This window comes from Mastigoproctus giganteus, chromosome 3 (assembly GCF_048544385.1).
Source record: "Mastigoproctus giganteus isolate SK-2022 chromosome 3, ASM4854438v1, whole genome shotgun sequence".
Classification (NCBI taxonomy): domain Eukaryota; kingdom Metazoa; phylum Arthropoda; class Arachnida; order Uropygi; family Thelyphonidae; genus Mastigoproctus; species Mastigoproctus giganteus.
In genome coordinates, this window is record NC_143577.1 from 187,220,238 (window position 1) to 187,246,809 (window position 26,572).

General features: G+C 38.6%; 1 protein-coding gene across 1 annotated transcript in view; it reads right to left on the reverse strand.

Annotated features, from left to right (window-relative positions):
* Nucleotides 1-26,284, reverse strand: part of LOC150088471 (uncharacterized) — a 410,148-nt gene extending 383,864 nt beyond the window's left edge. The window contains exon 1 of the mRNA XM_090369533.1: nt 26,253-26,284. The gene's annotated coding sequence lies outside the window, so the exon portion shown is untranslated. The remainder of the gene's footprint in view (nt 1-26,252) is intronic.
* Between the last annotated feature and the right edge of the window lie 288 nt (nt 26,285-26,572).

The window sequence follows — 26,572 nt, forward strand, 5'->3', positions numbered from 1 at the left end:
AGGCATAGAACACCTAGAGTAGACTACGAAGAGGTATTATTTTAGCATTATTATATATATGAAAAAAGAAAAATAATCATTAAACTTTTTTAAAATCATGAATATGTTCTACAGAATTATGTAACATAATAAGACCACAAATATTTCAGACCCAAACTGGCACTTCAAATATTTCAAGCCCAAACAGGTACTTTTAAAACCATTACTAAAAATTCTAGGATATCAGAACATCCCCCGCAACTGTCGAACACAGTTGAAGGACAACCACTACCTACTGACCTAAAAACCTATCAATATAAAGAAGTCTAAAAAGAGCTCTATAGTCAATCTACTAAACTCAAATACAAGATTAAGGAGGTATACTTACAGAACGTGATAAAAGGAATATCTTAGTCTGAATGCTCCCTCTAGAAGGAAAAGTCACCCAAATATGCATCACTTAAAATATCAGCCACAAAGGTACAGACATTTAGGAAACGTGCACGGATATCTGCAAAAAATACCCAAGGGCTCCAAATAATAAACAACAGATGTGAGAAAGTGTTGAGAAAAGCCCCTAGGGATTCAAAAAAGTTGGCTTCAAATCCCCTGGCTTCAACCCACCGTATAAATCGTACATATAGACAGCTTCATATAATAAAGAGACACTGTCTAGATACCCAACGAGCAATAAACGTTTCAAATTCAGCGACTCTTAAGGGGTGCACATCATTGGTATTGGAATATCATACACTTCTGGTGTAACTAATTGTTAGAACAATATCAATAAGAACTGGTTATTTAGGTTTGCGAATTATTTTTCGAAGGGTTGGTTAGTCTGCTTACAAGATGACTTGCACGGAATTTGGAAGATGACATTAAATTAGTAATATGAAACATTAATTACTTCATTATTGTATATTACAAGTAGATATTTTCAAATGTTTCATATCTGTAAGAATATAACTAGTTCTAAATATGACTACAAAATGTTATTCTGTATATTAACAAAATAGTAAAGACGCAGAGTACTATTCAACACCAGTACTGAAATTATTTGGGGGGGGGACTACTCTTTCCTTTTTTCTCCAGCTAAACTGCTCGTTTAGAAAAACATAATGGGCAGTACTGTTCATTCATATTATAATTGTGAACTGAGTTTTCATATAACCTTTTGGAATTTAGCAATGAACTCTTTTAAGAAATTCATTTACCCTAAATTTAAGGTTAGTGAAATTGCATCGCGTTGCACTAAATGAGGTACAATAAAGCTGCTTCAAGTTAATTTTTTATTGTCTTTCAGAAGAATGGCGAAGAATTTTACAATGAAACTGAAATTCTTTGCCATTTCTTCTTCATAGCATATTTAGATTGGACGTTAGTACATAAAACTTTTAAGACACCCTTGTGAAAAATACTTCAGACTACGCTAAAAAAACTCCGCAGAAATTTTATTTTCACACAGGAAGTTCTATACAAGCAGGAATTTCTTGTTCGGTATTAATCGGTTTATGAGGATGCCTACATCATGCCGCGAGCAAACAAAGTTTAAAACTCGTTGAACGACTCTCAGACAAGTGCACCAGGACAATCGTTCTTATTAGGGGTACTATACAGTTATTTTATAACTGAAGTCTTGTGTAAGTTCAGGTTTAATATCAAGTAAACTGGTTATTTCGATCAAAAAAAAATCGTTGAAATATAATCGCGTGGGACATATTCTTTCATTTTGAAATAAAAATATTTGCGATCCTGTAACCAGTTTAATCGAACTTTTGAAACGTCAGGGAGCAGCAAGAGAAACCTGATGCAAGTAAGAATTATTCTTTAATTCAATTTGCCATAATAATGCTGACAAATAAAACTCCAATTTTTCTGCTCCTTTTCACTACATACATTTCTGGCCTTTCTGTAAAATCATAGTGTACCAAGGTGCAGTTGAACTAACGTTTGGGTGTCACTCTACATAAGATACTATACAGGTTTCCATGTTTTCTTCTCCTTACTGAACGTTACGATATAGCGCTTTGTACATATAACTTTGCTGTCTAAGACAGAGGTTAGCTTTTATAAAGCTAAACATACAAGGTGTGGCTAAAATGAAACGAGAATAGTTGATTACCAACGCCTTACTATTGCGCCTGTCAACAACATTCATATCGTGCTGTAGCTTGTTTTTTCCTGTGCAGATCAGTTTTTGTTTCGTTGCATTCAGTTAAGCTTTGATTGAACTGTGCCTCTTTAGAAGAACGCTCTATTATATACAGAAGGCACATTGCTGTATACAGCTCCCTTGAGTAAATCTGTATTTTAACCCTTCGGGAAAAATGAGTGATCTTAATTTAGAGCAAGGAAGGTATTAAATTTTTAGTGAAACTCGGTAAAAATGGTGCGGAAATGTAACGAAAGTGTACGGTGATAAAATCAGAAGTCAGCCACATGTGTAACAATGCCACAAACGGTTCTGAGAAGGATGGGAAGATGGCCACGACGATAAGATAAGCGCCAACTTCATCGACAGATCAGAATGTTGAAAAAATTCCAGAGATCGTTCGCCAAGACTGTCGAACGAGCATTCGACTAATCGCAGAACAGTTACACATTCACAAAGAAACAGTAGGAACAATTTTGATCGTGACAATGCACCGTGTCATTCCTCTGTCGCAGAGCGAGTTTTTAATGAAACACATGATCGCAACGTTAGAACACCCTCCTTATTCTTCAGATCTTGCGCCGTGCAACTTTTTTTCTCTTCCCGAAAATTAAAATCCACCTCAAAGGAAAACGAGTTGAAGACTTAAGAAGACGTTCCGAAGAACACAACGCAGCAATTAAAGGCGGTATCTTCCGATGTTCAAAACCTGGAAATCGCAAATTAATTGCTGCATAGGCTCGGCTGGAGTGTATTTTGAAAGGATAAACATTAGATTTGTTGTATTTAAAATAATAAATGATTTTAAAAATATTTCTCGTTTCTTTTTAGCCCGCCTTGTATAACATTAAAGGATGTAGGCAGAATTTAAGCTATGCACCACTCAAATAACCTTGTGGTCCGATTCGCTATAATATCTCCCGCAGTAACCACATCAGAACGTGCTAGATTATGGCTGTCCAGAGATTAATCATATTAAATTAATAATGATAATAAAAAAGAGGGGGACGCGCGATTACCCCAGCGGTTAAGGCGCCAAACCACCAATATAATGGAACCAGGTTCGAATCGAACCGCAAAAAAAAAAAAAAAAAATCGCGGAGGAAGGAAAAAATCGTGAAAGTCGATTCATCGGACCCACCAACACAATGTTGAAGTGATGGTTGAGGCGAAGAGTGTCGCTATCTGGTGTCGCTCTCATAACTACCATCCACCACTGGCTGTCAAAGCTAAACAGGTCATAGTCGCATGAAGTTGAGAACATCCTGCGCCACACTGCATCGAGTGTGGCGCAGGATGAAGTCACTCGTGACTTCATCTTGCCTTGGGCAGAGAGCGCGGTTCGAAATGAGTAGTCTCCCGCAGACGACAATGCAACCAGTGGTGCTGTTTCGCGTGTCGCTACCACAACTGAAGGGCAAGTCTATCCAGCTCAACCTACTGGGAGTCCTTCCTGAGCAACTGCCCTAGTTACCACCCAGGTAGGAAGAAAACGCCAACATACGAAATGGATCATCGAAATCAACAGGTTCATATACGAGCATACGACGAAGTAACAAAACTAAAGACAGACATGACAATGTACAGGAAGAAACTACACACTAAGTGGTTTTAGGAGCGATTCCCGAAATGCAGATCAGAGACGGACCATTATCAAGAAGAACCTGACAGCTCCTGCAATCTTTGAAAAAATCGAGCAGGATGTGAACAACCAACTACAAACAATAACGAATACGGACATAACGGAACCAGAAATGGAGGAACAGCAAGATTAAAAACTACAACCCAGAGCAGCTGAAGTGCTAACAGACAAGATTGCTATATCGAGAATAGATAAAGGGCGGAAAAAAAAAGCGCTAGCAGAATTCGAGGTAGGGACCCCACAAAGATCCACATCATACCGAAGCAGAGACCCAAAAGAATCCCTTGGCAAGTCACAGACCACCTTCAATACCCGAATAATATCAGATTAGCTCAAGAACAACGAAGTAACACTAGACACCATCTGCACAGCTATTTACTGTGCCGCTGTAGCAGCCACTAGCATGAACAGAAGGGAAACCAGAGAACAACATAACACAAACCACAAAGATAAGGAGCCAACACCCTGGGAAAGAAGGCTACAGCGGAGGATGGAAGAGATAAGAGTGAAGACAGGCCAACTGACCAAGTACGTAACAGAAATAAGAAGCTAATCAGAAAAATGAAGGCCATCCTCAAGAAAAACAAAATCCACAAAAAAAAAAAAAAAAAATCTATTATAATAGGCCACCCAAATATTTAAATTCATATGCTGTGCTGTGTGTCTTATGTCTGTTAATTGCGTGTGTTCTATGGTCGATTTGTCTGTTTTATTGGACGAAAAACCTCAGTTTCTGGGGGGGGGGGGGGAACGTTGCTATCTACGAAGCCATAAAGCTACCTACGAAGCTATAAACTTAGCCACGAAGGGAAAAAAGCCCATTAAAGTTCCTCGCGTCATCGACATGATGATTCGAACTAGGGCCTTTTTAACCCGGTGTAGGGAGGATGGTGACGATACCACTGTGTTAACCATGCAGACAGACAACATCCACAAAAAACATGATACCTATAATCAGAGGATTAAAGAATACTTTGACACCCACAAGCAGAAACTCCTGGCACTCAGCAAGAGAGATCGCCGTTGTAGGGAGAGTGCCAAGAAGAAAACAGACTATAGGACATTGGATGAAAATCAGAGGGCCTTCCACAGGATAATGGGTCAAAAGGAGGAGAAAGGAAGGAAATAGACCTCCCAAACCAGAAGGTACTCGAGGAGGTCTGGGTAAACCCGTGGAACAGCGAAGTTAGTCATAACAGCTGTGACCCCCTGGATAGATCTAGAAAAGCAGAAAACCAAGAACATACAAGAGATGACAAAAATGGGTGTTTTCGAGAGGAAGAAGTACAACAGACGATCAGAAAATCCCACGGCTGGTAAACCCCAGGAACATGGAACATCTACAACTACTGGTACAAAAAATTCAGCTCCACACAGGCACATCACAGAGCAGTTCACCCTGATGGTAAAGCACCCTGACAATCCAAGCGTCTCTGTCTCAATGAATCACCTACGTGAAGGCTAACACGAACAGAGGCACCACGAACCCAGCAAAGTACAGACCAATCACCTGTCTCCCAATGTACAAGATACTGACTAGCTGCATAACTAAGAAGATATCAAACCATTTGGAGAGCCAGAACATCATGGCCAGCTGCACTTATGGAGCAAGCCTACAGAGAGCTCTACAACCTGTACAGCTGGCAGAGAGAAACACAGACGGTCTACAAAGTCAACCCGACCTTAACACACTTCCTAGAAGCAACCATGAAAAAAATGGAGAATCACCATCGACTAGATCGTTATCTATCATGAGAAGAATCTTTCAGGGAGATGCCCTTAGCCCAATATGGTTCTGTCTAGCACTCAACCCACTGTCCACCATGATCAATAACAGAAAGTACGAGTATACCCTAAAGGGAGGATTAACCTATACACCCTCTCTCACCTGACGTACGTGGATAACATCCAACTCCATGCCGTAACTGAGAATCAACTCCAACAGCTACTCGGGAGCACTGAAGAGTTCAGCACTGAGATCAGGATGCAATTTCTCCTAAACAAATGCAAGATCCATCGATTGCATCAAGGACATCCAGTTGGACGAAACTACCAGATGAAGACCGGTGAAAAGATTGGAGCCATGAGAGAGAGAGATATACAGATATCAGGGGATGATGCAGGCACATCAGTTCAAGGAGATCAAAGCTCCACTGACTGAGAAATGCCATCAGAGGCTGAGAAGTCTGCTAAAATCAAAGCTGAATGGTGGGAACATGATCACAGCCATAAACACTTACGCAGTCCCAATACTAACTTACTCCTTCGGGATCATAGATTGGACCAACATCGAGCTGGAGGAGAATATGAAATCGACCAGGATAATGATGACCAAGAGCCACTAAGCCGATCTCGGCCATCGAGAGACTGATCATAGCCCGTAAAGGAGGGAGAAAGGGACTGACTTAACAAGAGAAGGCGGCGATTAAGAATCTACGCGATTACTTCCAGGAAAACACAGCATCAATCTACCAAGCCATTAAAAAGATGATAAACGGCATACAACACTCAACCAAACTTTAAATGTGACTACAAAATCTGATGGAGCTATTACACTGACTTCGAAAAACTCAGGCACCTTCAATAGGTGCCTTGAGTATAGTGAGTTTCCTTCAACCTGGAAGAATGCTCACCTTAAATTAATCCTGAAAAGCCCAGACAAACCACCAAAAAACCCGAAATCGAATCGTCCCGATAGCGCTCTTCCCCGTGGTAGCTAAATTAATAGAGACTACTGCTTTATAGACTCAACAGCCATTACCTAGCAGCAAACCTAGCTTCAACGACCCAATTCAGATTCAAGCAAGGAACGAGTACAGTAGCCGCAATTCACCACCTGACCTCTACAGCTACAGATTCCAAGTATTCTATGGCAATAACTGTTCACTTCGAGGGAGCATTCGATAGTATATAGTGGACCAGCATCCTTAGGAGGCTCCGTCCGGTCAACATCTCAACCAACTTATACAAAATGTTACCTAACCTGCAGGAAGATTACTGTTGCTGCAAAGGTTCAGTGCTTTATCTGGCAAATTTCACAGAGCTGCCCTCAGGGCTTGTCCTGGGACCATTATTCTGGTCCATTGTCCTGGACGAGTTCTTGGGGGATGGACTTTGAACAAACCTCCTATATGGCATTTGCTGATGACCTGATCCTGATAGTACATGCTGAGAGCAGGGCACAACTGGAATCCAGATCCAACCATGCAATCAGAAAACTACAGAACTGGGCCACCTTACATCGACTTCCCACTTCCGGAGAAAAGAACAAGTCAATCCTGTTGAAGGGAACCTTGCAGATTTCAAAACCTCCAACAATCAAGATCGCAAACAGACCAACCAGGCTCTACTCTGAGATTAAAGACCTCCGAATTTTGATAGACACAGAGCTAACATTTTTCCCCACTTGCAGTACCTAGTTTCGAAGATAAGGTAATACACAGCCATGATTACATGCATCAGCTGAGCGGACTGGGGGCTTAAACGGAGGGCACTCTCATTCATCTACAGAGTTATCTTCCTTTCCATAGTTTGCTACGGTGCAGCGGTGTGGTGTTACAGAGTTATCCTTGACAGAAATCGCAAAAAACAGGACTATTCAACGTTCTATGCTCTTAACCAGGGGTGGGCAACTCTTTTCGTCAGCGGTCCGAATGAAATTTTCGCATCATGATGCGGGCCGAATGAAATTTTCGCATCATGATGCGGGCCGGAATAGATTGAACGATTTAATAAAAAAAATTAGAACCTAAAAAATGTTATATTACTTGAATTACCAAATTATTAATGTATTTTTAAAAAAAATATCTGAATGTCCAATTATCATTGAAAATGCGGCATTCGGCATCAATTTTTTTTTTTTAATTGGCTCATTTTATGGGCTATAAATTATATTAAATTAAAAACTGTAATAATTAGAAAAGGCATAAAACATAAAATATCTCGCACCAATATTATTTTTTTCAATAAGAAGTCAAACCCAAAGGAACTTCGTTCGATCGATGCTACAATAATAATTAGGAAATAACTCTTTGACGCTGCGTAGAATCACTTGGTTACTGTTGTACTGGCCGCGATTCCCGATTGAACCGAATTAAGCCGAACGTTTACGGCGAGTGTAGTCAGGTATGGATTTTCTATATTTATGCATTTACCGAGGGGGCCGGATTCAACATCGTCGCGGGCCGGCTGGTGCCCACCCCTGCTCTTAACCATCACAAGAGCTTGTTGCATCGTACGCATCCCTGCTCTCCAAGTCCTCGCTGGTTGTATGCCCCTCCACTTTGAAGTCATCAAGAGCGGACTACACCATAAACTCAGAAAAGGGATCCCTTGCACAGTCGCTGGCATTCAGCTTGACATGACTAACGAACCAAAACAAAAAAAGAGAAGGATAGCAGACAAATTGAGTGAAATATGGCAAGATAACTGGGATTCAACAATAAAGGTAATATAACCAAAAAAATTATTCCAACTGTATCATTGACATGCCCAAAGCTTCCGCACTGGTTTGTTCCAGGTCTCCAAGTCACCTTCCTACTTACAGGGCATGGCCCATTTAGACATAAATTAACCACGCTTGGAATTGAAGAAAATCCATTCTGTCTCTGTGGTCATGAAGAAAACTAGGAACATGTCATGTATCTCTGTCCCCAATATGACGACTACTGGACTAGACTAATCACGAAGATACAGGAAATCCCAAAATTCTGAGCACCTTTTTCAAACGGAAGAAAACTTCTTTATAGCTCTGATTGAGTTCGCTCAAGATGTATTCCAGAGAAGGCGCACTTGAGGCACATTACCAATTTCAGGAGAATCCAACTGACGACACTAACTCTTCGCACTTTCTTGCACCTGAATACCTTTGAGTTGGTAGGGTGCCGCTGAAATTTAGCTTGCCAGATGTGGGATGCCAACATGGCACTCTCCTTTGCAGACCTCCATTGGTCTTCCTTCCCCTGGCAAGGGGTGGGCTTCCAATGCCAGGGGTGATTCCAATTTCTCCCCTCCCACCTATTTGTTCCGTCGGAGGATGCCTTCTTTCCTCATCCTCCTCTTTATTCCCACTTTAATTCAACTTCTCGTACTACCTTCCCGGTTCAATCCAAATTTTTTTTTTTTGTTCGTTTATTCTCTGTCAGGTAGCTCAGGCTACCCCTCACGGAGAGCAACCAGGGTACTGTGAACAGCCAGGCTCACCTCCCAGTGGTCGTTGCAGGCAACATGGAGTCCCACTATGGAGCCCTGCGACCAAGCAATCAGTATATTACAACAAAACAGAACACCACACCACACTTTTCACGTACAACACACTACACTTTTTCTGGCTCATACAGAGGTCTGTATACATATTACAGGAGTACTGATGGAGCAGATGTGGGAAACCACAGGTGGCCCAAACACTATGCCACTATATCAATCCCAGTCGGTGTGGTATTGTCACCGTCTCCCTCACACAGGATGAAAAAGGTCTGGGTTCGAATCCATTCGATGAAGCGAGGAACTTTTGTGGGCTTTTTTTCCACTCCATGCCTGATTTAGTCGGTCTCGGCGTAGACAAAGTTTTTTCGTCCAGCAAAGCAGATAAACTGACCAGAGAACACATGTAATTTACAGACATAATACACATGGGTAGATGAACTAACTTTCCGGGTGACCTTGAAATAAATAAAACACTAATCCCCAACAAGGAGACCACACTGACAGAAGAAATAAAGACAGAAAGATGGGCGAAGAAGACACTCCATGGTAGACATTACAATGACTTCCATAAAGACTACATAGATGGCTTCCAATGTCTGGCTCACAACGGAAGGCTCTTCCCTGACACCAAAGGATTCATACTCACCATCTAAAACCAAGTAATCAACACTAGGAACTACATCGCTAAATACCCCGGAATAATAGATGACATATTAACGATTACACCTGGCCCCAGAAACAATCCGGCACAATCACCGCAGTATGATCGCCCAGACGGATTACACTCAGACACGACAGGCATCCTCGTGGGCAGCACAGTTAGTAGAATGGCCGTCCTCCCACACCAGGTGGAAAAGACCTGTGTTCGAATCCCGTCGATGATGTGAGAAATTTTTATGGCCTTTTTCACAACGTGGCTGAGTTAGTGGATCTCAGGCGCGAGTAGTATAGTTTTTATCCCATAAATTCCTGTTTTTCGTCCCACGAATAGAAAAGCAACCACAAAAACACGAAATATACAGACAGCAATGTGGCCACAGAATACATGCAATTCACAGACGATTATACACGGCGCAATTTGGCCTAAGTTGCTGATGCGCCTAAAACCCCTACAACAAAAGTCCACGTTTCAATAGCTCAAACCATTTTCTTCGAATTGAATCTTTTAGTTATGGGGAGAGAGAAATGTGTTTCTTGTAACGGTGCTCTGACCTGGAGTTAACAATACAATATGGCAATATACTTTAACTAAAAAAACAAAACAAAAAAAAATGCATACTGAGAAAACTGCATAAATTAAAATACAATAAAATAATATATAAAAGTTGCTGTTGAAGAATTTTAGACGATTCAGATACAAGACAATATTGAGCCGTATATATTATGTTCGTAAAGTGTGTGTGTTTTGTGGTCGATTTGCATCTTTGCTGGACGAAAACCCGAGTTTCCTGGAGAAAAACCAACCACTCCTCGCCTGAGACTGAATAACTCAGCCATGTTGCTTAAAAAAAATCCCATAAAAATTCCTCAGTCAGTTAAGGGATTCAAAGTGGGCTTATTCCATCCGGTGCGGGATGATCGGTGCTTATATGCACTATGCTACTCGCGTAAGGTCAATATATGAAAGATACAATACAACTGTCAAAGCTGAAAAATCCAGATATTTAAAGGAGAGCACGAACTTGAAGATTGTCTGAATTTACTAGGCCTATAGAAACTGTCCAGTCAACTCGGATCAGAGGACCAGCATTACGTGGGTTCTTCGACCAGACTACATGAAGAAACTGTTGGTGTTAGGCCACGAGGAACGTTCGTGGTGGTGGTTTCGGCCAACATTACAGAGTATTCTTCGTCTGTATGCGGGATCATGACCAAACGTCTTCAAGTCGACATTCTGATCTTGAACGCACAATAACACGTGCGGTGGGAGACTGGCAAAAGCGTGTGCGGAGAGCTGCAGAGAGAGAGAGAGAGAGAGAGAGAGAGAGAGAGAGAGAGAGATATGTCAGCCACGAGTTTAACTCTTAATAAGAGTCGCCTCTCTTCAAACAGCTATGGGAGCGTCGGAATGTCGACAGGATTGCCCATTAGTTGAGCCTGTAAAAAGCCTATATGAAGAGTCAACACTCAGAAGGGAATATGGTTTAATGAAGGAAGTAACTGCTGATGCGCTTACTTCTGCTGCATGTAATAGTGGCGGTTAGACACTGATTTCAATGAATTTGACCATGGTAGATTTAAGTGGCTGTGCACATAGCAAGTGCTGTGTGCACAGCCACTTAAAGACATTCGTCGTAAGCAACGGTCAGATCCATAAGACCCAACTGTTGATTAAAATGAAGTTTTGATCAAACATGATCCTAGGTTGGTGTGGCGTTAAACTAGTGGGATGGCAGCTCTTTCCGGCACAGGATGCATTAAGTGTCGTGCGTTGTTTTAGTGACATTATGGTTTCTGACTTCTGCGGATTTATGCAATGGCCAAATTTCTTTAGATAGGTACACACTGATGTTAGAGAAGCATTGAGTACTTGCATAGCTTGGTGGGAGTCTTGATTGGCTTTGACCGGTATAAGGATCTTTAAGTCATCGACAAACGTCAAGGTATCCACAAGGGGTGCCCTGGGTAACTACTGGTGCAATGACTGGCCTCAGAAGATAATACAGCACATTGCAAAATTCCGACAGATAACTTTGGAGTACTGGATGTTATATGTACGCAGTTTAGCTGTACAATTACGAAGTAACGAAATCATGACAGCCAGTGTGTCACTTCTTTTCTGGTAATGGTTCTCAACAACTTGAGTGGAGATGTGATATTCTCAGCGAATGCCGATTATGCATCTAATATCCAGGTAATTGACTGTCCACTTCTTCCCTGTTTTCAAATGCTGTGGGGATTCTGTTAGTTTAGCCATAAGCTTGGTTAGGTTAATCGATCTGTTTGCAGTAAGTAATGTTATGTAATGAATTTAGGAAGTTTATCTGGAGGTGTCGGTCTGTCTGTCTGTCGATGACTGGCAGCAGTATTTTTCAAGCAACTTAATCGACGTTGATGAGTAAGGGATTGGCCTGCAATGTTTCATGATGACAGGGTACATACTTTTGGAACAGGTCGAACTAAGTTTTCCTTCTGCAGGTTTGGGAAGTAACGAGTTGGGAGAGCTAAATTAAAGATATACCACAGCTAGTTACTATAATGGATCGAGGCCCTCTAAAATAAATTGCAGGATTCCATCACACTTGATTGTGGCAGTGGCTGGAATTGAGTTTATTGCAGTGTTCACCTGTTCTTCGGATAATGTTATTGTTATTAGTGTGTGTAGGTTGGCATCAAGTTTTTCTCGACAGGGCAAAGGTCTGCGCGGTAGAACAGTGGTTATAACCACCGTCCACTCCACGCGAGACATTTTATGGACTTTTTTCACTCTATGGCTCATTTAGTCTCTGGCGTGAACAGCAAGGGTTTACCAACGGGAACTCTAGTTTTTCGTCCAGCAAACCGGAGACCACACGCAATTTATGGAGTTATAGCACAACAAGAGCTGATGGGTTGGCTCTTTGGTGGCCATAATATGACAACTTTTTTTTTTAGAAACAGTAAAAAAAAGGGCCATATTAAGGACACCTGAAAACAATCTCAACCTCTCCTGTATTACGTCCATAAATTGCATGTTTTCTTGGTCGATTTGCCTGTTTTGTTGGATGAAAAAAGCACAGTTTCCGGGAGCTAACCATGCAGCTCTCGCCCGAGACCGAACAACTCAGCCACATTGTGGAAAAAAATATAAAACTTCTTCGCATCATTGACAAGATTCAAACCCAGGCCTTTTCACCCCGTGTGGAGACGACGATGCTTACATGCACTATGCTACTCGCGAGGGCGAGTAGCACAGAGAAACATTGCAGTCCAAGATCCTGAGTGCAATAAAGTACCATGACTGCTTGGAATGTTTGCGGTGATCGTAAAGTGGATTACTCAGTCTACAGGTGGGTTTCACACAATACTGTTGTTTTGTATGATTATGTGACAGTCGAGCAACAGAAAATCATTATACTAGCCAGGAGTGGTAAAAGAGGGTGTTATAAAATTTACGAGGGAGAAGTAATACTAAATATGATTCGGGCTAGAAGTGGAGGACTCACTTTCATCCTGAATCCAAATATGTATCAAAGACTATCATCAGAAATTTAATTTCTGATTATGTTCTGTGATACAAGCGAAGTATTATTGAATTAGAATATTAGTTCTGCTCAACCTCCTCTCAGGGTTCACGATTTCATTATAAATATAATGATATAATTCTATCAAATCCCACATTCTGCTGCTTTATTTTTATCTTTTTAAATTATAGAAAAATTCAAAGCTAATTTACATATTTCGTTATAAACTTAAATTTCTTCCAAATAAACGTTCACCAGGTTTTCGAAATGCAGCTGGCCTGTATAGCATTTAAAACAGAGCACCTTATAGTTGTGTATCGCATCATCTCGCTCTCTGCAGTTCATTTGTTTCTTCTAGCTATCTCTTTTTTTTTTTTAACTAAGTTTTCGACTTTATTAACAATAACATCATTTTTATTGTGTCAGCCTTTGAAACGAGATCTACAAGAACAGGTGGAGTAGTGAAATGTGTTGAAGGACAGGGGAGGAGTCTGTCCTTCAAACAATAAGATATTTACAGATGGCCTGAGCTATCTCTTTTGTATTAATTAAAGTATACTAGCAATAGCGTGCGTCAATATACTATATCCGTTTTTGATGTAGGTGGAGTAGAAGAGCAAAGGGAATAGACCTTTAACAGTACAAGTACTTTAACTTTAGACAATGGGTGATTTAACCGGGAATTTTCACCTTCACATGCACAGATAACAACTGTCTAATAACATATATTACAGTTTATTATGTGGTCCCATTTTGTGTCGTCATTTACTTGCTGGCAGTCCCTCCACACATTGTCTGGCTCGAGGCAAACAGAGGCAGAACTTTAACACTTCAGAAATCCTGTAGGGAAAATCTCTATGTTTTCAGAAAAAAAAAAAAAAAAAAAAAAAGTGCAGGCAGACCGCATGCTTTTTTTTTTTTATAGTTCTAACCGTGACTACTCATAAAAGATTCCAATTATGACAGCTGCTATTAAAGTACGCAGTAATGATGGCGATTTTATTTTTTCTAATATGAAGAAATATGTAGAAGAGAAAGCAAAGTGCCAGTAACACTAATTTGTAGAGCTGCTTCAGAGAAAACGTGGAGGGCAGACAACTTCAAAAGATGGAACAGATAATAGGTCATATTTTGCTTTGGATCTGTAGTTTTTATGTAAGCGTTTTTTTTTAATGCGGTACGCCCTTCTTCTAAATATGATTTTTAAGGTACTTATTTATTATTTTCAGACGACAAGCCTATTTAAGAACACTGCATTCGAATTTTTGAGGGGGAAAAAATGATAAAAAGCAGTCTGCAATAAACCTAATCTCCGAACAAGTGCTGGACTCGTTATACATGCTATCATGCAGCCATAAAGTAGGGGTCCTTCTAGTTGGACAACTGGTTAGGTTAGAAATTACAGCATTGTAGTATCTCTCATACAATATTCAATAAGAGTTTCTCGTTTTACATAGTTTCCAACTCTTTATTAAGAACAAAATTAGCACATATATATTTTTGAAAAGCTTATCGCCTGTTCCACCCAAAGGGAGGGGAAAAAAAATCTCAAAAGTCCGTTCTCCGGTCACGCTTTACTGTTCCTATCATGCATCACAATGTTTGTTTCGTACTCATTTTTATACCTAAAATGTGCTTGCTGGTCCCATATCTGTGCACTGTTTACTTAAGAAAATAATGAATCGCATAATGAGAAATGTATATAAATACAGAACACGTTCTGTGATAAATACAAAACACGTTCTGTGATTTGAAAGGCGTTTGCACAAGTGGGCAGACTGTGGTGCTACCGAGGTATCATAGATGGATACAAATACTCATACTGCACATTCAGTTCTGCCACAAAAAATAAGCGCTATTGTACTGGCTGCCGTAACAATGATTCTGTAAATTCCTCTTGCCAACTGAGTTGGCCTTTCCAGACTATAAAAGGCAACACCCAAACGTGAAAGTGAAACGAATATACAGTGTCACTCAGGTGAGAGAGAGGGAGAAGAAAAAAATGAACATTTAAAATGTTAATCACCGGCACCTCGAAAGTCTGATTTTTCTTTATTCGCTATAGGAAACATGTCTAGTTATGGAACAACGTTAAATCGGTGAGAGGAGGAACTCGGTATTCAATATGAAAAATGAAAAGTTGATAATTCACTGCTGTTAGTTCTAGATGAGTAGTAATAATTTTGTTACACAATGATTGAAGGGAAATCTATAAAATGAAAAGAAATGAACACAATTTTGGAGTAATATGGATCTAACCGTCCCATACTAAATACAATATCCCACCGATAGTTATTTCTCTTAAACTGTATAAAGTAGGGGAAAAAATTCATCCATTTTACATGAAGGAATGAGAAATCCTCAAGAGATAATCAACAGAATGCCACAGATAATCTTCAAACCTTGCTATAAAAAACAATGACGGGAATTGCTCATTTATCCTCTTGGAAATATACTGAATCCTGTTTTCACACGAAACAGTCACTTTAAAGCCTAGATTATTCATCTGTTTCTCAATGATTATTACTGGAACAATTTACAGAGTTAAATCTAGATGGCAAGGTTAGTGTACATATGAAAATCCTAAGGTCGATGCACGAAGTTCATGATACCTCCTCCTCCCCAATTACAATAGAAAATTGGATTCTTGGGAACTTCACAGAAGCCTCAAAACCAGTTCTTCACCATAAGCGATAAGATGGTAGTACAGAAAGAAAATTCAATTCTCTAGCAGTGGATAATTATCTTGTACAGCCATGCTTGGTCAATCGTGAGGTGGTTTGTTTGCCAAGTCTCATGTTTCTTTTATTTTATTTTGGATTCGTATATAAAACTAAAGTTACTGAAATATTGTCATTCTTGTAACTTTCTTCCCTACTTTTTTAATCCACTTCGGTAGAACTGTATATGAAACTTTTTTGTTGTTCACTTTTTGTACCGGAAGTCGCACTTTAAGTATAGGAAATTTGTGGAAGCAGCAGAGCGTTATAGTTTTTAGTGCTGTATATTCAGATATGCAGTTCACGGAAAGCAATCTCTCTCTCTCTCTCTCTCTCTCTCTCTCTCTCTCTCTCTCTCTCTCTCTCTCTCTCTCTCTCTCTCAAAACAAGGACGACACCCTCGTATTATAGGTTCGACGTTCGATGCAACAGAATAACATATCAGAATTACAAAAATAATATAATTTTAACATCAGCTCTCAAGATTTTTTCCCATTTTTCTTGTAGGAAGTGCATCTATAATGCCAACAGCCCACTAAAGTATTAAAAAACACCTCTCAGTAACCTTAATGCACGAGTACTGGCATTCTCACTTTGAATTCTTCTCCTTTTTGAGACAACGGCATTTCAAATGAGGCGCATTATGGTAATATATATTTTTATTCGTGTAAACACCTGAAAAGTAATTTCCTATTAACGACTATGCGAAAAAAAAAAAAAAAAAAAAAGAAAATGAGTGCTCATTCCCAGAATGTATAAGGTGAGACCATCTCCAAAAATTTCAGCTCAAAAATACAGATATACCTAGATTAACATTTGAATATCAGCACCAATTTGGTTTGCGACATCCGGCACATCTTATCTTATAATTTTGTCTATAAGTGTGGATCACCACTAGCAAAAAAAAAAAAAAAAAAAAAAAAACTGAGTGGGACTTAAGTTAAAATAAAAAGTTTTGAGAAGTACTGCCTTTTTGAAACTCTTCAGAAAATGGTGGTGTAATGCCAATTAGTCAAAACTTTTCAGGTTAAATTACCTTACAAATGCAATCGGGCCAGGGAGCACAGTCGTTAACTATTTTAAAAACTATGCAGGATGTTTTTCCCACTATATATATAAATATATATTTTTTTATTTTTTTATGAAAACCCCAAACATGAAAGGTATTGGGGACTTAAAGTAGTTAGTATCGTGCATGAGTTTGAAGGCTGATAAGACAAAAGATACTTGTTAACAAGTATCTTCTGTCTTATCAGCCTTCAAACTCATGCACGATACTAACTACTTTAAGCTTGAATTTCTGTAGATTAATTTTCGAGAAATACATGTGAAGGAAGATTGTTCTAGAAAACAGAAACAGAAGGGAAAGAATGAAGAAGAAGAGAAGTTAGTTGTTAGTTAGGAGTTGGTCAGTGGATGCTGGCTGGTGGCTGCACGTGTTCAGGCTGGTTTCGAAAAGGGTGAGGAAATTCAGGTGTATTGAAGTATAATTAATTATAAAAACGTGTACAGTCCTAAGTAAATTTATGTGAAATCTGTTATTTACACTTGTTTGGAAAGGGATATGAAATTTATTTTAAGGAGGCAAAAAGGTATAAAAGTTCGGAAACCTCTAGTTTATATCAATATTAGATCATTTTGAAAACAACTGAGCCCTTAATTCATTCACTTTTCCTGGATGCTGTTGTGTATTCCCTTCCTATTCAAGATAGTCACATACGTTCTCTATAGAATTTAAATATGGTGACTTTGATGTCAATTTAAATACCTTACCATTCCCTTGCGCTCCTAGTGCCAGTTTAAAACATCACATGAGTGTTCCTCAAATGTTCAGCAAAAGGCATAACCTGATCATCCAGGACATTTGTATAGCCAGGCCTGATTCAGCCTGATTGGTACTGCAAATAGGGGAGCCACTTCATAACAGTTAAAAACATTCCTAAAGCATCAATGAGCAATGCTTCATTGCTTCTCCTGTGAACTTGGTGCCTAGAATTATTAGACTACACACAAAATTTGGATTCGTCAGACCACATTACATCTTTCCAATCATCGTCAGCGCAGTTTTTATGCTTGTAGCCCACAATATAAAGGCTTTTTGTTATGCGCACCTGTAAACATTGGTCTTTTCAGGGGACTCTATTGCACATATCCAAGTTATGCAATTCTCTTCTCAGAAATCGGCAGATGAGATGCTTGGCTAACTTTCTGTTTGAAATCGCGTTTAGTTTACTAGATCTTCGTTTATCTTCTCAACCTTCAACCCATGCACATAGTGGTATTAAGTTCTATTGGTTCTAATACCCTTCATGTTTGGAATTTTCATAATAAAAAAAAAAGAAAAAGATGCGATATATTCTACTCTGATCACGATCACTTAGCATAGACTTTCGACCAGAATTCTGTCGCTAATTTCTGGTTTATTTCGCCTCACACCATTCTTTAAAAATCCTTATTACTGTTTTCTCTGAAAAAAAAAAAAAAGCAGATTCAGCTACGTCTTTAAGATGATGTACTTTGTATTAGTAGTGGAAAATGATGCAAGAAAGCAAGCTTATACAGCATCAGCCAAATTAAAAAAAAAAAAAAAAAAACATTTCACCTATCCACTTCTTCAACAACACATGGAAGTTTGTTCCGGCAATTAACCCGCTGGCTAAAGGCAAACTTCCGCATCTATTCTGCAACCATTCTTTCTCAATTTTAATTAGCCCCTCATATGCGTAGTTTGTGCAAGAGGAAGAACCTCATTCAATCCATTCAAGGACTTAAACCCCCCAATCAGATCGCCTCGCAGGCGCCTAGTCTGCAGACGCTACAATTCGCAGAACTGAAGACTTTCTTGGTAAGCGCACCTTTTGTTGCCCTCAACAATGTCGTTGCCTTTCTCTGTACCTGTTCCAGAAGCTGTACATCCTTCCTAAAATGAGGCCTCCAGATCTGTATGCAGCACTCAAGATGTGGCCTGGCTATTGCCTTATACAATGGAATAATCACCTCCTTATCCCTGCTAGCAAAATTCCTGTATATCATTGACAAAATCCCAGAGCTGTCCTGACGGCCTGTCTGCACTGCTCAGAGAACTTCATATCTGACTGCACAATTACTACCAGATCTTTTTCATTTTCCACTACCCTGAGTGTAGTAATACACTGTTGGTTCGTTATTCTGGGGTTACTGCTACCCATATGCAGTACTTTGCTTTTGTCAATGTTAAACTTCAACTGCCATTTCTCATCCCATCAGTCTACCTTTTCTAGATCCTGTTGAAGTAGCATTCCGTTATTCCTGTCATTACCCGCACTGCCAACCTTTCTATCATCTGCAAACTTGGACATTAAGTCTGATATGTCTTCATGAATACCATTAATAAATATAGAAAACAACAATGGACAACACCGAATCCTGGAGGATGCTACTAATAACATTAGTCCACGAAGAGCAGTGTCCATTAATTACCACTGAACCATCCCTTTAACCATAGCAGTACTTGCCCTTAATGCTATACTGCTCCAATTCGTACAGCAGTCTCTTATGTGCAACAGTATCAAAGGCTTACTTGAAATCCAAGTATATGATTATCAAAAATATTTTCTGCATCCCCAGTTCTTCTGTCACTGCATAATAGTATACAATCAAATTGGTCAGACAAGATTTGCCCTTCATAAACCCATGTTGTGTCTGAAGTACAACTGAACTTCTGTCCAGATAGTTCTACATTACTTTTTTTAACCAGTGACTCCATTATTTTCCCTGGAACAGAAGTTAATCTAACAGGTAATTGCTCGTGTCACTCTTTGATCCCGCTTTGTGAATTGGGGATACATTTCTACATTTCCTGTCCGAGGGGACTTCCCCTGCATTCAAAAATACCCTCACAATATGGCTAAAGGTTTGCTTATCTCCTTAGCTGCCTTCCTTAATATAACTGGACTGATCCCACTCACACAAAGTGCCTTTTTTTATATTTAACTTCAACGGTTTCTCTTCCAATTTCCTCTCAGTTATTACGAAATGGTTTAGCTCCCCAGTTAGAATTTGATAAACTTCTTCCATCCACTTTCCTAAAAAATTACTCATGCGCGAATGCAGATGCAATGAACTGGATGTCCTTTAGAACTGCGAAATAAAAACAGAAATGCTATCTCTTCCTTTTTCCCGCACCCCATCTTTCGTGATTGAAACTCCTGCATCTTCAGTCACAGCAGATATACCTGTAAATAATGAAAATGGGTTACCCTTATACTCTAATATTAGTGCTGTAAACAAACAAGCGTAGAAGATACGTGTGTTCAATCTGTTATATGCCCTAAATATCACAAGCGACTAATTTTTTTTTGTCCTGTGTCTTGTATACATATTCAATGTCTAAATTACGTATCCTCTGTATAACTTCCGTGTCAGACACTATCACGCCTGTCTTGCGCATTGCAGCAAAGACAGGCGTGATAGCAAAGACAGAGCATGACGTAGGTATATTCATAATCGACTCATTCATTTTGACTTGACGTAACAGGTAGATGTCTAGTAATTTCAGTGAATGAAGGCAAAATTAGATATAGATTTTACAATAAAAATAGACCTGTCTGTACTAGTGCAGCCTCAAGCGTAACTTTCTAAATTTTTAGACAGAATTTCTTCTACAATACTCTTATTCTTAGTTTAATATCCTTGAGTCTCTTTATTGTTTCTATATACTGTACATCTATTCATAATTTAACATGTTATGCTCTAGCAACATGCAGTTGGTTATGCTTTGTAGTCACTACGTAATTTATTATCGTTTTCTGCTCCAGTTTTATTTATTATAGGTAAAAATTAAACAAATTTAATATATTCGTTTTTTTTTTTTTTTTCATTTTGGTATTTTCAATTGGCTTTGACTTACAAAAGAGCAAGTGTTAAAACAATAACAGCATGACACCGATATATTATATATACACAACGTCTGTTGATAGCAGATGCAGATACTCAGCAGATGCATCTACTGAATGACAGCTCCTACACATGAAATTTCATGAGTATCCGAATAATACAACTACGAACATTTTGAAAAACTCTCGTATACATGCCCAAAAAACCACGCAATAAGCTCATGGTAGCATTGTGGAGGAGGTAACCTAATGGCTTTCAAGTTTATAGAAATGCCGTGGTAGGCTTTAACGTATAGATTTCAGAACAATAGAAACAGCTGTAGAGCAGCAGAACGAGGACTTCAATCCCAGTTAAAGACCGTTATCTGGCATTAGCAGCACAAATGCAACAGGAGCTTAACACCCCTTCGCAAAGGTGACCTCTTTACGCACGATAACCTTTGCTTTATGTTCCTCTGACCTCCCTTCCCGACGGAACACAGAACGCTTACGCTGGTGACTGCATCAACAGTCATCGGTAATGTTTAGTGAACAACTCCAGATTTAGCCTTCAGCGTGACATTGCGTGTTCTAGTCCCGAGAGAACGAGGAACATGGAACTAGCACAGAAGTAGAACGAGGGTATCGCGAATGAGGTACTGCCTCGGGCGCAGGGCTGGAAGGGGCGCAAATGTTAAGAAATTATAATGTTAGTATGGTATGATTAGTTTATATGATATAGTTCATATCATATAGTTAGTTCTGAAGAATGAAGCGTTACATTTTGAGTAACTGCCCCGGGTGCAGAAAGATGACACAATGACTACAGACGAATGATCAGTGTTAAATACAGTACCTTCACACTGCATGTTAGAATCCACGTGATATCAGAAAAGAGTAATGTTCTTGTGCCTTCCAACTTGTAAACTCCTTTGGCCCTAAGTGGCTGTTCCGGAGTATAAACAGAAAATTTGTTTTATTTAATTTTTTTAAAGATCTTCATGCACGAGAAATGTTCAACGGCTTGAGCTACAGTACGAACATCATACTCTTCAGTATTCCTTAGCAAGTGCACTGAACTATCATATGATGCTCTTACACCAGAGAGAGGTGAAACTCAAGAAAGTCTACCAAAAGCCAAAGAAATGTTCCGGCTAATGAAGCAATTCCTTTTAGAAAAGGAATTGCTTCATTTGCCGGAGAATTAAGGTTCTACTGATAGAGCAGTTGTTGTAGTTTTATGCGCATCAGCAACTTAGGCTATACTGCGCCGTATATAATGTCTGTAAACTGCGTGAACGTCGTCGATTTGTTGGACGAAAAACCCGAGTTCCCGGGAGAAAAAAAAAAACATGCTAAACTTGCCTAAGCCCGACTAACTCAGCCTTGTTGTTAAAAAGACACATAAAAATTCCTCGCGTCATAGGCGGAATTCGAAGGCGTGTCTTTTCCATCCAGTGTTGGGAGGACTGTTACTATATCAAATGTGCTACCCACGAGGGCAAGTTGTTGTTTGGGGTTTTAGGAGCATCGGCGACTAAGGCCATGTTACTCCGTGCACATTATTTGTAAATTGCATGTGTTCTGAAGTCGATTTTCTGTTTGCTGGACGAAAAACTCGAGTTTCTGGGAGAAAAAACCATGCCACCCTTGCCTGAGACCGACTAACTTAGCCATGTTGTGGAATAAACAAACAAACAAAAAAAAAAAAAAAAAACATAAAATTTCTACCTTCAACGACGGGATTCGAACTCAGGTCTTTTCCACCCGGTATGGGGAGGACGGCAATCCTACCAACTGTGCTACACACGAGGGTCACGACGAGAAATAGAGTAGTTAGGGACACCATACCTTCTTAATGTTCACTTATCAACAGAGTTTCTGTGTAAGGGTTTCGGAAATGGGTTTCGGTGAACCATGAAATCTGTTTTTCATTTCTGCTATACAATTGGGCATTCACAATTCAGCATTTTCAGAGTTCATTCCAATCTCGTAATATCATTTTATATTAAATTTTAAAAAATATTTGCAGCCTGGACCTGTTTATAGCAACCCTACATTACCATCACCTTTTTCTGCCTTTGCCTTGTCGATATATTAAATATAGTATCTACTAACTTTTTCAAGATACCGGCAACCGAATACTGGTGTATTATACATTGCAGCGCGCAATATGGCCTAATATGAGGAATGGCGCAGTCAATAATAATAAAAAAATAATAACAAGGAGCACCTGAGTCCGAAAATTGGTGTGCTATTTACGGCAGCTAAGAGAACGACGAAAAATTATTGCTGTACCAAATTCAAAGACACTGATTTTGGAGCTACTTGTTGGGAAGCTTTCAATTGGATATCCTTGGAATGATGCCGTAGGGTAGTTATGTAAGAAATTTCTCTTGGGGGACAAATGTTTTTGTAACTGAGTTGGCAACATGAAGTTTTATTATTCATACTACACATAAGACAAACATGCTAAAATAAAGTTACTGTCTATTACATATCTGAAGATATGGACGGTCAAATGATGTCCGTTTCCACAAACCTGTGATAGATTCCTTTTCAAGTGAAAAGGAATGAAAAATTTCCTTTTCATGAAAAATTGAAGTAGGTATACAAAAAAAGACACTAATATGAGCAATATTTATAGATGGTTTGCACGTTTAGAGAAGGAATCACAGACATTTGTGACCAGCCAAGGAGCGGAAGGCCACAAAGTCTTTGAGTACTACAGAAAACACAAGGTTTTAGATGAAATCATTCAAAAAGACGGACAATAACCACACATGCAATGATGGACGTTCAGAGAGAAGTGTATTAATCATTTTATATATATTACATTATATGAAATATGCTACAAATGGGCACCCAAGCTTAAACAAGAGAAATTAAATTGAAATTCTTTATCATGACTTTTATTCTAAACATTAGTCTATGGGAAAACACACATCTACAGTTAAGAAAAAAAGAACGAATTGCCAGATCACCAGAAAAAATGGATACTGTTTTTGAAGAGAGAAAGCCCAATTTCGGTTGATTTTTAGAGCAAGTTTAAACTATAAATAAAGAAAGATATTGTCCAACACTATATAGGGCACGATAAGCACAATAGGGCTATAAAACAAAAAACAAAGGCTCTAACAAGACACCATGATAATACCAACTACACACTGCCCATATGACTACGATGAAATTTGCAGACCTATGGTGGAGAGTTTTGCCTTATCCTGTAATAGCTCGGATGTGGCTCCTCCTGATTTTCTTCTATTTGTACATCTGAAAAGAATATCTTTGCAAAAAGCACTTTTTGTGTGATAAGGGGCTGAAAAAGGCAGAAAACAGGCTTTCCCCAACAGCAGGATACATCATTTTTACCACAATAAATATGAGTTGTAAAGAATTACATAAATGTATTGATAAACAAGGTAGACACACAATAATGCATTAATGCTTCCCAGTGTTTTTTTAAAAGCAGAAATACCCTTTAAAATCATTTTTAGCATTTTAATAAACTATAAAAATAGTGGTAAAGAGAAAAAAATCTGACAGTAAGACCCTCCCCTCACTCCATGTACGCTTGCACTCTCTCCTGCATAATTTGTGATTCCGAGTTGCCATCTGTTTTTCTCCTTAGTATAAACTTCATGTACTTCATAAACTGCAATGAAGCTATAAATAAATAAATAAAAATTACCAATATTTTCTGCAGGGACTCTGATCCTGAAGCCTCATTTTTCTAGAAAACTAATTTTTGGTTGTTTTATTTGCTTTTCTTTCTCTTTGTAAAGTTCTTTGAAAAAAGAAATTGAATCTTCAATAAATGTTCGAGAAGGTATACGCTTCCAAAAGATTCCTGTTTCTCTCTACAAAAAAAGGCCTAGCTGGGGTGGATACCTCCCCGATTTTTATCATAACCTAAAAAGTTCCAGGATATTCTTCTTTTATGTTAATGTCATTAATAATAGTAGGAAATATATTATAAAACATCTAAAGATATTTTCAGCACTAAATTACTTTTGAAAATATTTACATAATTGAAAGTAACAATGAAGTTTAAGAAATTCTGAGAACTACGTCTTTTTGAAATGTACTCAAATTCTTATTAAATACAAAAAAGCAAACTGATTTAAAAGACTATATTCAATAAGATATTTAGACATGAATTTAATTTCTTCTCCTCCAGGATTTCTCTCTCTCGCTTTCTCTCCGTCACCACCTGGAGATGGATAAAACATCTCCATTCTGGAGATGTTTTTATGCAGTTAAAGCACATTAATAATACTATCCTAAAATACTACATCATTAAGTATTATTATTAATAATAATTGCTTTTTAATAATTTACAATAATAAAATATACTTAAATATAGATGTTAATAATCGAAATGCTGTTCTTCGTAGAAAGAAGCGGTTCCATTAAATTAATTAAAGATTAATTTAAAAATAATGGAAAAATAAGTTATATAAAGGGAAACGCGATGATAAATTACTTTCTAATGTTCCTTCTTTCCTTTCAATTAATTTCAAGCGAATTATAATAAATACCAAAATAAAAAGAAATAAATGTAAATTATTAATTACTTATACTTCTTTCACTAGGATTTTTACGATGCAAAAATATTTGGACAAATATATCAGCTGGTTAAAAAAAATAATAAATATGTTATATTTTACTATAAAATATAACATATTATCGCATCGGGCATCATTACGCCCATGAATATAAATATATAACAAAATGCTTGTGGTTTTCGATGAAAACTGATGACTTAAAAAAAAAATCTCCTTATAACATCAATTCGTAAACCATGCGTTTTAATTTAGCCTTCTTATAAACCGTAGTTTCTATAAATACTTGGAAACTATACATACAGTTTCCAAAAAAAAAAAAAAAAAAAAAATATATATATATATATGATAGGGCATAAAATCAAATCAAATATATGAACATCACATTTCTAAATACTAAAGTGTTCTCGATTCGATATAAAAATATAATATCTTACCTGGATACAGCAAGGGATAAAAGATTAAAGAATACTTACGGGCAGATGAAGAGCTAACAGTATGGTACGCAACAGGCAATCAACCGATGCTCTGTTTCAACTTAAAGCCTGCCCCACACAAAACTAAGTTTCAGTAAAAACAATTTAAAATCATGAGACGCGTACACTTCTAACTGCTGGTGAGGAAGCAACTTTTCGGGAAAGTTAAAAATGAATTTACCGTCAGAGGTACAGGCAGTAAGTGCTTGGTGTTAGAGTGTGTTCGTCCATATGTCAAAATGTCAGTCACTCCCTCGCCGATTTATTTTTTCTTTCACGCATGAAAAGAAAATTCTGAATTATTACCAACTTTCTACCAAATATAGAGAGCGGGGAGTGTCTATAACAATTTGTATAAAGGAAAGCAATTTATTATTCCTATCTGGTTTATCTTAAGAAAGAAGGAAGTGAAATCAGCAAGAGTCCGCAAGTCAGTCATTCACTTCAAGCTTCTCAGATGAAAGATTTAACCTACGTGACGGGTAACTCGTGCTTACCTGGATACAACTTTATCCTGCAAAATCTCACTAAGCGTCCAACAACAACGAACTCCCACGTGCGCTTTGAACACTGGCACAGAGCGCTAACAGCGACGCCAGCGGTTTCCACAGAAATCATAAGCGTACACCTATGCAACAGCCGTTTGCCATCTGCTTCAATCCAACCAGCTGTAAGAAGTACACCATGGAGCGCGCGCATGTCACCTCGTGTCAACGTGCCGGCTACGGAGGAACGCCCCCTCATTCTTTAGCGCCAAATAGGCGCCGCAGGCGGGCGGACGTTTCCGATAATAAGCACTTTATGCCGTTTTATACAA